Raw genomic sequence first — 12,960 nt, forward strand, 5'->3', positions numbered from 1 at the left:
CTGCCATGTATTTTGATGCCATGTTTGGGTGCTGTAGCATGTTCATTTCATTGCATTTAGATGCCTACTTGCTGTAAATCGCAGACCGGTGTCATTTTTGAATCGCTTGCCATTTCCAAACCGTAACTCCGATTCCGGCGTTCTTTATATCGTTTCAAGAGATTTCATCTCATATTTCCAGTGGCACCCTTGGAATTCCAAGTTGAAGCCAGGTCATGTAGTTGCAGAGTTATCCATATACGCGTGTAAGTACATACATATATAAAAATGTATATCTATACATGCCGGCGGCTCCAACAGACGCTACGAGCAGCCTGCAGCCTCAGTTGTATTTCCATTTGATTCGAGGTTAGATGTATGCACATGGGGTAGACGTCTCTCTCATAGTCTCATGCCATATGCCATGCATGTCTGCTCATCAGCACCAGTGGATTCAGCAAACATAAGTATGGCAGAACGATCGGTGCATGTTCTCCAGATGTATTTACCTTAGGGAATACTACATGGGCACTGCGTCCGCAGGTGATAAATTGATTAGATCGGCCGCCTCGGCAGCCGTTGATGCCGCCCAAAACAGTCGTTCGATCTACCGTCCCAGCCAACCAAGAACTTTTGCAACAGCTATAGGTTGTTGCGCTCAAGGGTTTTGCAACAAGGACCTTGTTGCAATGGTTCGTGGACACAACAGCTGGCCAAGACACGCACACCCTAGGCTGGAGCGCAGCTGCTGCGTCGCCATGGCCCGAGCGCCTCGACCATTGAGTGCCTCCGGTTGTTGGAGTTGCCACGGCTCCTCCACCCCAGCATCATGAGCAATTGCCACCTCTGCTCCAGCACTATGGCGAGGACCTCTCATGCCGGGTGCTTCTCCAATGTTTTCTGCAACCGAGTCTATGTTTCTGAAACATGCCTCGTGTTGCAATGTCTGACCTCTCACGCTCTAAAGGAGCGCTCCTCCAACGCTTTCTGAAGCTGGGGTTATATTTCTGAAACAAGACCTCTGTTGGAGAGGAATTTTTTTTTCATTGAACCATTTTTTTCTTTCTGAAACAAAACCAGTGTTGCGGGAAAAAAAAACTTCACCATCAACCCTTTCTTCTTCTTCTAAAACAAGACCTTTCTTGTAGGAACCTTCTGAAACAAGACCCTTGTTCCAAAAAAAATGACTACGTGGGGCTTGTGGCAATGTGAGCGCTCCATCCGGATTGATCCGACGGCTACGAAGGCGGCGGACACTACACATGCATCAGCCGGCTGAAGGGTAGCTTTCTATGCCAATGGTTATCTGAAATTTTGTATTACTTGCCATGGTTTTAAATTTCAGTTTCGTAAATATTGCAGCGTTTGTCAAAGTCACTGAATTTCACTCATATTCAGTTACTTTGGTTTTCATTTCGGCCAAAGGACCGCACTTTTCAATTGATTTTGACTGAAATCCAACCAGATCCTTTAAGCGTATTTAAAAAATTGAACATTTGTGTAACAACTATTGCTGAAATATGTCGACTAAGTCAATAATTTCAGTATACACTGAGATTAATACGAAACTATACTAAAAGTGAAAACCATTCTATGTGCACAAGGATAGCTTTGTTCTGGTTTATTAGAAAGGCCCGGCACTACATTTCTTTATACAACAATAAAATACAATTGTACAGACCAATCGAAGATTTATATGTACGTACATGAAACTGCAATACAGCATGCAGTTCACACAGATTTCTGTGACTGCGAGAATGATAAAAACGTTCCAATGTCCCACCGTCGTTACTCTAGCAGCCATGAGGGCGAAACTGCTACTATGCTTGTTTCGGATTGCTTCTTCAACTTGGTCATTGTACATATGGACCTTGAACGGGACGCAGGGTTTCTGCATCTGAGCTCAAATGAGCTCGGGTGAACAGTAAAATCAAAACAAAATCAAAAAATTCAAAAAATTCCAAAAAAATTTGTGAGAAACATTGACAAAAGTTTTAAGTGCTTGCAAAAATTCGTCATGAAATCACATTCCTAGAAGGTGTGGCGAAAAAACAAAATCGGTACTCTGAAAATGCTATTTTCAAAAGCATTTGGGAGCACTGAATTTATTTTTTTGCCACACCTTAGAGAAATGTGATTCCATAACGAATTTCTGCAAGCACTTAGAACTTTTGTCAATGTTTCTTCCAAAAAAATCAATTTTTTTTTGAATTTTTCTATTTTACTGTGCACCGAGCTCATTTGAGCTCGAGAGCGGAAAGGTACTTTCGCCTTGAACGTCGTTTCTTTACTTCTCCGGCAACTTGAATAGATAGAAGCTAGATATGGATGCCTTGTCGAACAGCCGCTCGTACTGTGAGAGGTCGCTTTCTTTACCGTGTCAATGCATACGTCTCTCTCTTGTCATGACCATGCCATTGGCACGAGTCGCTGCACCAAGTTACTTTACATACGAAGTTTGTTACACCCTCCGTCCCATATTGTTTGACGCTCAAACAGATGTCTAGATACTCCCTCCGTCCTATATTATTTAACCCTCAAACAGATGGATATAGACCGCGTATTATTTGACGCTCAAACGAACGTAGATACATCCCACGTATACTATAATGTTTCATTGTGTACCAGTAAAAGAAGAGTGCGCTCGTCAGGTTTTTACTAAGCTTTATGAGATTTTGTGTGCGTGTCTCAAGGTGTATCTTAAGGCTTCGAAATATATGAACAAAATCTGAACGCACGAATCTCAACTCTTCGTCAATGCACACTTTATACGGGTACCAATGAAAATATATATAGTACCAATGAAATTAACGTGCTAGCTTAACTAGTCATGGTTATAATTAATTACAATTTACACAAACTTTTAAACACACCTATCTAGAGAGTTCAAACCAATTAAAAAAATACTGCCACCATTAAAATACATTATTAGCATATCCCATGTCGCTCTATAGTGTGCAATTAATCGAGACATTGTACATTAATTTATTTAGCAAGCACACACTATTTTTTTTCAGTGGTTCAAACCAAGGTATACATGCATGCATGTGTACCTAACTTGGACTTTTGACTTTGGAACCATCCGCAGCGGATTAATTTGCCTATATAACTGCAACTTGAACATTCCTTAGGACACGAGCTCCCCCTGATCAAGCACAGACGTACGTACAATGGCATCTTCTTCTTCTTGTCGGCCATCCACGGCAAACCAGATAATTCCACCAATCAACAACGATGACAGTGAGATAGCAGCTACCGTCACGGCAGCGCCAACGCCTACCATGAACAAGGTCATGTCGAGCGTCGCAAACCTTGCTCAGCTCCTGCCCACCGGCACGGTGCTGACATACCAGGCGTTGGCTCCATCCTTCACCAACCACGGCAAGTGCGAGACCTCCAACCATTGGCTTACCACGGCGTTGGTTGGTGTCCTCGCCTTGGCCTGCCTCTTCTTCTCCTTCACCGACAGCGTCGTGGGTCGCCGCGATGGAAAGCTATATTACGGCTTCGCCACATTACGTGGCTTCAACGTGTTCAACTTCTCCAACGATGAGGAGAAGCAAGGGTGGAACGATCTCGACCAATTTCGGAGGCTCCGCCTCCAGCTGCTGGACTTCGTCCATGCCTTCTTCACCGCGGTGGTTTTCCTCGTAATGGCGTTCAGCGATGTGGGGCTGCAAAACTGCTTCTTCCCGGATGGCGGCAGGAACACACAACAGCTGCTCAAGAACCTGCCATTGGGAATGGCGTTTCTGTCCAGCTTTGTGTTCATCATCTTCCCCACCAAAAGGAAGGGCATCGGATTCAATGACACGACTCCTCGCCAAAAGGTCGTCCATCCCTTGAACAAAGTTTGATTGCAAGAATGTGAAGAACAAAAGATCAGTGAAAGCGTACATAGTTGCCACCCATGTTAGACTAAGTGTTCATAAATTTTATGCTGCCATGTAATATGATGGGGTGGATGTTTCTATCATTTGTTTTTGTTCTGGTAGGGTTTGCTATCAACTTTTTCGCTCCATAGTGTGTGTGTGTGTGTCGATTGCAGACATACACGATGTTGGTTTCTTAATATTGCATGAATTCACTATTCTCTTCCAGTAACATCAATGAGTGTTCAACTTCCAGTATCTTGTTTGTTGTAACCAGACAATGTAGTTCTATTATGTCATAGTAATGAAAACGGGAGTAACCAGTTCAAAAAACACGAATTAGTTGAAAATAATGTAATGTGTAATAAATGTTGCTTGACTGTATATCATATCACCAGAGAAACATATGAAGTTTTCCAAGTATATTGTATGTTACAGTTTCCTATAAACAAAGAGTTTTTCTGCAAAAGAAATCAATTGTACAAGTACGTAGTAAGCATCCCAACCTCCTAGGACTGTCACAGTCATCCATTCACTTTCTTTGCTTTAAGATAGATGTTGTTATTTTACAAAAATGTCATGAACAAAATCCAGTTTGCCTCAAGAGTTCTCTCCTATTTTGCGACACAACACTTCTTTCTTACCCCTCTTCATCATACGTCACTTCATTTTACAATAATTAACGTAATTGTATAAACTAATTAGTACATAAATTTACGATAAGTATTTAAATTAATTGGGACAAAAATCTAAATATAGGATAACTACACAAAAATAATAATTGTATATGCAAATTCATGTTCCGCTCGTGTAAAACATCAAAATTGAATATGTGTATTTCTAGTACATATGTAACAACCAACCTCCAACCTCTAATTGCATGGTTAGGAGAATGGATGTTCCCCAACTCACCAAGAGCAAACTCCAGATTTGCGGCTGTGGTTTCTTATTAATGTGGATATACCCCAATCTGACAGACATTGTGTGAGTGCGTGCAAGTGATGGTATGTTGTGAGTGCGTCTGTGTTGTACTTGGTGCTTCACTAGTAGAAAACAGGGCTTTGGTCCAGGCCGGGTCAGCCCATTAGTCCCGGTTCAGTCTAGAACCGGGACCAATGTGGGCATTGGTCCCGGTTCGTGAGCCTAGGGGGCCGGCCGGGCCACATGGGCCATTGGTCCCGGTTCATCTGGACCTTTTGGTCCCGGTTGGTGGGATGAATCGGGACCAATGGGCCTCGCTCCTGGCCCACCACCATTGGTCCCGGTTGGTGGCTTGAACCGGGACCAAAGGCTCCCCTTTAGTCCCGGCTCATGTCACCAACCGGGACCAATGAGGTGCCTATATATACCCCCTCGTGCAAGAGCAGAGCACAGTGCTTTGTTTTTTCTGGCCGAGGGGGAGAGGGCTTTGTGGTGCTCTAGCTCACCTCCTATGCACATGAGGTGTTCGATGGAATGCCCGAGCCACACTACTTAAGCTTTCTCCTCTCGAAGCTCGACCTCCAAGCTCCATTTTCCTCGAGATTTGTCTAGATTTAGCGGTCCGTCACGCCCCGTCCCCGTCTTCACTGCCGTCGATCACCCGCGCCGATCTCATCACCGACACCACCGTGGTGAGCCTCTTGTTCTTATCTTCTTTCTAAAAGGAAAAATATTCTTACTTGTATGTTTGGATAGATACTTGTATCATTTTATTACATTTATTATTGCATCTTATATAGTGCGATGGTTTTGGTATCCGCCCCCGTCGGCCCTCGTCCTGTCTATGATTCGGAGGTGGAAGAAAGAGCTGAATTTCACTCATATTCAGTTACTTTGGTTTTCATTTCGGCCAAAGGACCGCACTTTTCAATTGATTTTGACTGAAATCCAACCAGATCCTTTAAGCGTATTTAAAAAATTGAACATTTGTGTAACAACTATTGCTGAAATATGTCGACTAAGTCAATAATTTCAGTATACACTGAGATTAATACGAAACTATACTAAAAGTGAAAACCATTCTATGTGCACAAGGATAGCTTTGTTCTGGTTTATTAGAAAGGCCCGGCACTACATTTCTTTATACAACAATAAAATACAATTGTACAGACCAATCGAAGATTTATATGTACGTACATGAAACTGCAATACAGCATGCAGTTCACACAGATTTCTGTGACTGCGAGAATGATAAAAACGTTCCAATGTCCCACCGTCGTTACTCTAGCAGCCATGAGGGCGAAACTGCTACTATGCTTGTTTCGGATTGCTTCTTCAACTTGGTCATTGTACATATGGACCTTGAACGGGACGCAGGGTTTCTGCATCTGAGCTCAAATGAGCTCGGGTGAACAGTAAAATCAAAACAAAATCAAAAAATTCAAAAAATTCCAAAAAAATTTGTGAGAAACATTGACAAAAGTTTTAAGTGCTTGCAAAAATTCGTCATGAAATCACATTCCTAGAAGGTGTGGCGAAAAAACAAAATCGGTACTCTGAAAATGCTATTTTCAAAAGCATTTGGGAGCACTGAATTTATTTTTTTGCCACACCTTAGAGAAATGTGATTCCATAACGAATTTCTGCAAGCACTTAAAACTTTTGTCAATGTTTCTTCCAAAAAAATCAATTTTTTTTTGAATTTTTTTATTTTACTGTGCACCGAGCTCATTTGAGCTCGAGAGCGGAAAGGTACTTTCGCCTTGAACGTCGTTTCTTTACTTGTCCGGCAACTTGAATAGATAGAAGCTAGATATGGATGCCTTGTCGAACAGCCGCTCGTACTGTGAGAGGTCGCTTTCTTTACCGTGTCAATGCATACGTCTCTCTCTTGTCATGACCATGCCATTGGCACGAGTCGCTGCACCAAGTTACTTTACATACGAAGTTTGTTACACCCTCCGTCCCATATTGTTTGACGCTCAAACAGATGTCTAGATACTCCCTCCGTCCTATATTATTTAACCCTCAAACAGATGGATATAGACCGCGTATTATTTGACGCTCAAACGAACGTAGATACATCCCACGTATACTATAATGTTTCATTGTGTACCAGTAAAAGAAGAGTGCGCTCGTCAGGTTTTTACTAAGCTTTATGAGATTTTGTGTGCGTGTCTCAAGGTGTATCTTAAGGCTTCGAAATATATGAACAAAATCTGAACGCACGAATCTCAACTCTTCGTCAATGCACACTTTATACGGGTACCAATGAAAATATATATAGTACCAATGAAATTAACGTGCTAGCTTAACTAGTCATGGTTATAATTAATTACAATTTACACAAACTTTTAAACACACCTATCTAGAGAGTTCAAACCAATTAAAAAAATACTGCCACCATTAAAATACATTATTAGCATATCCCATGTCGCTCTATAGTGTGCAATTAATCGAGACATTGTACATTAATTTATTTAGCAAGCACACACTATTTTTTTCAGTGGTTCAAACCAAGGTATACATGCATGCATGTGTACCTAACTTGGACTTTTAACTTTGGAACCATCCGCAGCGGATTAATTTGCCTATATAACTGCAACTTGAACATTCCTTAGGACACGAGCTCCCCCTGATCAAGCACAGACGTACGTACAATGGCATCTTCTTCTTCTTGTCGGCCATCCACGGCAAACCAGATAATTCCACCAATCAACAACGATGACAGTGAGATAGCAGCTACCGTCACGGCAGCGCCAACGCCTACCATGAACAAGGTCATGTCGAGCGTCGCAAACCTTGCTCAGCTCCTGCCCACCGGCACGGTGCTGACATACCAGGCGTTGGCTCCATCCTTCACCAACCACGGCAAGTGCGAGACCTCCAACCATTGGCTTACCACGGCGTTGGTTGGTGTCCTCGCCTTGGCCTGCCTCTTCTTCTCCTTCACCGACAGCGTCGTGGGTCGCCGCGATGGAAAGCTATATTACGGCTTCGCCACATTACGTGGCTTCAACGTGTTCAACTTCTCCAACGATGAGGAGAAGCAAGGGTGGAACGATCTCGACCAATTTCGGAGGCTCCGCCTCCAGCTGCTGGACTTCGTCCATGCCTTCTTCACCGCGGTGGTTTTCCTCGTAATGGCGTTCAGCGATGTGGGGCTGCAAAACTGCTTCTTCCCGGATGGCGGCAGGAACACACAACAGCTGCTCAAGAACCTGCCATTGGGAATGGCGTTTCTGTCCAGCTTTGTGTTCATCATCTTCCCCACCAAAAGGAAGGGCATCGGATTCAATGACACGACTCCTCGCCAAAAGGTCGTCCATCCCTTGAACAAAGTTTGATTGCAAGAATGTGAAGAACAAAAGATCAGTGAAAGCGTACATAGTTGCCACCCATGTTAGACTAAGTGTTCATAAATTTTATGCTGCCATGTAATATGATGGGGTGGATGTTTCTATCATTTGTTTTTGTTCTGGTAGGGTTTGCTATCAACTTTTTCGCTCCATAGTGTGTGTGTGTGTCGATTGCAGACATACACGATGTTGGTTTCTTAATATTGCATGAATTCACTATTCTCTTCCAGTAACATCAATGAGTGTTCAACTTCCAGTATCTTGTTTGTTGTAACCAGACAATGTAGTTCTATTATGTCATAGTAATGAAAACGGGAGTAAACCAGTTCAAAAAACACGAATTAGTTGAAAATAATGTAATGTGTAATAAATGTTGCTTGACTGTATATCATATCACCAGAGAAACATATGAAGTTTTCCAAGTATATTGTATGTTACAGTTTCCTATAAACAAAGAGTTTTTCTGCAAAAGAAATCAATTGTACAAGTACGTAGTAAGCATCCCAACCTCCTAGGACTGTCACAGTCATCCATTCACTTTCTTTGCTTTAAGATAGATGTTGTTATTTTACAAAAATGTCATGAACAAAATCCAGTTTGCCTCAAGAGTTCTCTCCTATTTTGCGACACAACACTTCTTTCTTACCCCTCTTCATCATACGTCACTTCATTTTACAATAATTAACGTAATTGTATAAACTAATTAGTACATAAATTTACGATAAGTATTTAAATTAATTGGGACAAAAATCTAAATATAGGATAACTACACAAAAATAATAATTGTATATGCAAATTCATGTTCCGCTCGTGTAAAACATCAAAATTGAATATGTGTATTTCTAGTACATATGTAACAACCAACCTCCAACCTCTAATTGCATGGTTAGGAGAATGGATGTTCCCCAACTCACCAAGAGCAAACTCCAGATTTGCGGCTGTGGTTTCTTATTAATGTGGATATACCCCAATCTGACAGACATTGTGTGAGTGCGTGCAAGTGCTGGTATGTTGTGAGTGCGTCTGTGTTGTACTTGGTGCTTCACTAGTAGAAAACAGGGCTTTGGTCCAGGCCGGGTCAGCCCATTAGTCCCGGTTCAGTCTAGAACCGGGACCAATGTGGGCATTGGTCCCGGTTCGTGAGCCTAGGGGGCCGGCCGGGCCACATGGGCCATTGGTCCCGGTTCATCTGGACCTTTTGGTCCCGGTTGGTGGGATGAATCGGGACCAATGGGCCTCGCTCCTGGCCCACCACCATTGGTCCCGGTTGGTGGCTTGAACCGGGACCAAAGGCTCCCCTTTAGTCCCGGCTCATGTCACCAACCGGGACCAATGAGGTGCCTATATATACCCCCTCGTGCAAGAGCAGAGCACAGTGCTTTGTTTTTTCTGGCCGAGGGGGAGAGGGCTTTGTGGTGCTCTAGCTCACCTCCTATGCACATGAGGTGTTCGATGGAATGCCCGAGCCACACTACTTAAGCTTTCTCCTCTCGAAGCTCGACCTCCAAGCTCCATTTTCCTCGAGATTTGTCTAGATTTAGCGGTCCGTCACGCCCCGTCCCCGTCTTCACTGCCGTCGATCACCCGCGCCGATCTCATCACCGACACCACCGTGGTGAGCCTCTTGTTCTTATCTTCTTTCTAAAAGGAAAAATATTCTTACTTGTATGTTTGGATAGATACTTGTATCATTTTATTACATTTATTATTGCATCTTATATAGTGCGATGGTTTTGGTATCCGCCCCCGTCGGCCCTCGTCCTGTCTATGATTCGGAGGTGGAAGAAAGAGCTGAATTTCACTCATATTCAGTTACTTTGGTTTTCATTTCGGCCAAAGGACCGCACTTTTCAATTGATTTTGACTGAAATCCAACCAGATCCTTTAAGCGTATTTAAAAAATTGAACATTTGTGTAACAACTATTGCTGAAATATGTCGACTAAGTCAATAATTTCAGTATACACTGAGATTAATACGAAACTATACTAAAAGTGAAAACCATTCTATGTGCACAAGGATAGCTTTGTTCTGGTTTATTAGAAAGGCCCGGCACTACATTTCTTTATACAACAATAAAATACAATTGTACAGACCAATCGAAGATTTATATGTACGTACATGAAACTGCAATACAGCATGCAGTTCACACAGATTTCTGTGACTGCGAGAATGATAAAAACGTTCCAATGTCCCACCGTCGTTACTCTAGCAGCCATGAGGGCGAAACTGCTACTATGCTTGTTTCGGATTGCTTCTTCAACTTGGTCATTGTACATATGGACCTTGAACGGGACGCAGGGTTTCTGCATCTGAGCTCAAATGAGCTCGGGTGAACAGTAAAATCAAAACAAAATCAAAAAATTCAAAAAATTCCAAAAAAATTTGTGAGAAACATTGACAAAAGTTTTAAGTGCTTGCAAAAATTCGTCATGAAATCACATTCCTAGAAGGTGTGGCGAAAAAACAAAATCGGTACTCTGAAAATGCTATTTTCAAAAGCATTTGGGAGCACTGAATTTATTTTTTTGCCACACCTTAGAGAAATGTGATTCCATAACGAATTTCTGCAAGCACTTAAAACTTTTGTCAATGTTTCTTCCAAAAAAATCAATTTTTTTTTGAATTTTTTTATTTTACTGTGCACCGAGCTCATTTGAGCTCGAGAGCGGAAAGGTACTTTCGCCTTGAACGTCGTTTCTTTACTTGTCCGGCAACTTGAATAGATAGAAGCTAGATATGGATGCCTTGTCGAACAGCCGCTCGTACTGTGAGAGGTCGCTTTCTTTACCGTGTCAATGCATACGTCTCTCTCTTGTCATGACCATGCCATTGGCACGAGTCGCCGCACCAAGTTACTTTACATACGAAGTTTGTTACACCCTCCGTCCCATATTGTTTGACGCTCAAACAGATGTCTAGATACTCCCTCCGTCCTATATTATTTAACCCTCAAACAGATGGATATAGACCGCGTATTATTTGACGCTCAAACGAACGTAGATACATCCCACGTATACTATAATGTTTCATTGTGTACCAGTAAAAGAAGAGTGCGCTCGTCAGGTTTTTACTAAGCTTTATGAGATTTTGTGTGCGTGTCTCAAGGTGTATCTTAAGGCTTCGAAATATATGAACAAAATCTGAACGCACGAATCTCAACTCTTCGTCAATGCACACTTTATACGGGTACCAATGAAAATATATATAGTACCAATGAAATTAACGTGCTAGCTTAACTAGTCATGGTTATAATTAATTACAATTTACACAAACTTTTAAACACACCTATCTAGAGAGTTCAAACCAATTAAAAAAATACTGCCACCATTAAAATACATTATTAGCATATCCCATGTCGCTCTATAGTGTGCAATTAATCGAGACATTGTACATTAATTTATTTAGCAAGCACACACTATTTTTTTCAGTGGTTCAAACCAAGGTATACATGCATGCATGTGTACCTAACTTGGACTTTTAACTTTGGAACCATCCGCAGCGGATTAATTTGCCTATATAACTGCAACTTGAACATTCCTTAGGACACGAGCTCCCCCTGATCAAGCACAGACGTACGTACAATGGCATCTTCTTCTTCTTGTCGGCCATCCACGGCAAACCAGATAATTCCACCAATCAACAACGATGACAGTGAGATAGCAGCTACCGTCACGGCAGCGCCAACGCCTACCATGAACAAGGTCATGTCGAGCGTCGCAAACCTTGCTCAGCTCCTGCCCACCGGCACGGTGCTGACATACCAGGCGTTGGCTCCATCCTTCACCAACCACGGCAAGTGCGAGACCTCCAACCATTGGCTTACCACGGCGTTGGTTGGTGTCCTCGCCTTGGCCTGCCTCTTCTTCTCCTTCACCGACAGCGTCGTGGGTCGCCGCGATGGAAAGCTATATTACGGCTTCGCCACATTACGTGGCTTCAACGTGTTCAACTTCTCCAACGATGAGGAGAAGCAAGGGTGGAACGATCTCGACCAATTTCGGAGGCTCCGCCTCCAGCTGCTGGACTTCGTCCATGCCTTCTTCACCGCGGTGGTTTTCCTCGTAATGGCGTTCAGCGATGTGGGGCTGCAAAACTGCTTCTTCCCGGATGGCGGCAGGAACACACAACAGCTGCTCAAGAACCTGCCATTGGGAATGGCGTTTCTGTCCAGCTTTGTGTTCATCATCTTCCCCACCAAAAGGAAGGGCATCGGATTCAATGACACGACTCCTCGCCAAAAGGTCGTCCATCCCTTGAACAAAGTTTGATTGCAAGAATGTGAAGAACAAAAGATCAGTGAAAGCGTATATAGTTGCCACCCATGTTAGACTAAGTGTTCATAAATTTTATGCTGCCATGTAATATGATGGGGTGGATGTTTCTATCATTTGTTTTTGTTCTGGTAGGGTTTGCTATCAACTTTTTCGCTCCATAGTGTGTGTGTGTGTGTCGATTGCAGACATACACGATGTTGGTTTCTTAATATTGCATGAATTCACTATTCTCTTCCAGTAACATCAATGAGTGTTCAACTTCCAGTATCTTGTTTGTTGTAACCAGACAATGTAGTTCTATTATGTCATAGTAATGAAAACGGGAGTAAACCAGTTCAAAAAACACGAATTAGTTGAAAATAATGTAATGTGTAATAAATGTTGCTTGACTGTATATCATATCACCAGAGAAACATATGAAGTTTTCCAAGTATATTGTATGTTACAGTTTCCTATAAACAAAGAGTTTTTCTGCAAAAGAAATCAATTGTACAAGTACGTAGTAAGCATCCCAACCTCCTAGGACTGTCACAGTCATCCATTCACTTTCTTT

The 12,960-nt window shown here is 42.5% G+C and overlaps 3 pseudogenes; all 3 read left to right on the top strand.

The window, feature by feature from the left end:
* The first annotated feature begins 3,137 nt into the window (after nucleotides 1–3,137).
* On the top strand, nucleotides 3,138–3,836 carry LOC147983326 (protein DMP10 pseudogene; annotated as a pseudogene).
* A 3,584-nt stretch (nucleotides 3,837–7,420) lies between these two features.
* LOC147983327 (protein DMP10 pseudogene) lies at nucleotides 7,421–8,119 on the top strand (annotated as a pseudogene).
* A 3,583-nt stretch (nucleotides 8,120–11,702) lies between these two features.
* LOC125534766 (protein DMP10 pseudogene) lies at nucleotides 11,703–12,401 on the top strand (annotated as a pseudogene).
* The last annotated feature ends 559 nt before the right edge of the window (nucleotides 12,402–12,960 follow it).

The sequence above is a fragment of the Triticum urartu genome, chromosome 2A (assembly GCF_056163025.1).
Source record: "Triticum urartu cultivar PI428250 chromosome 2A, HENAU_Tu73, whole genome shotgun sequence".
Classification (NCBI taxonomy): domain Eukaryota; kingdom Viridiplantae; phylum Streptophyta; class Magnoliopsida; order Poales; family Poaceae; genus Triticum; species Triticum urartu.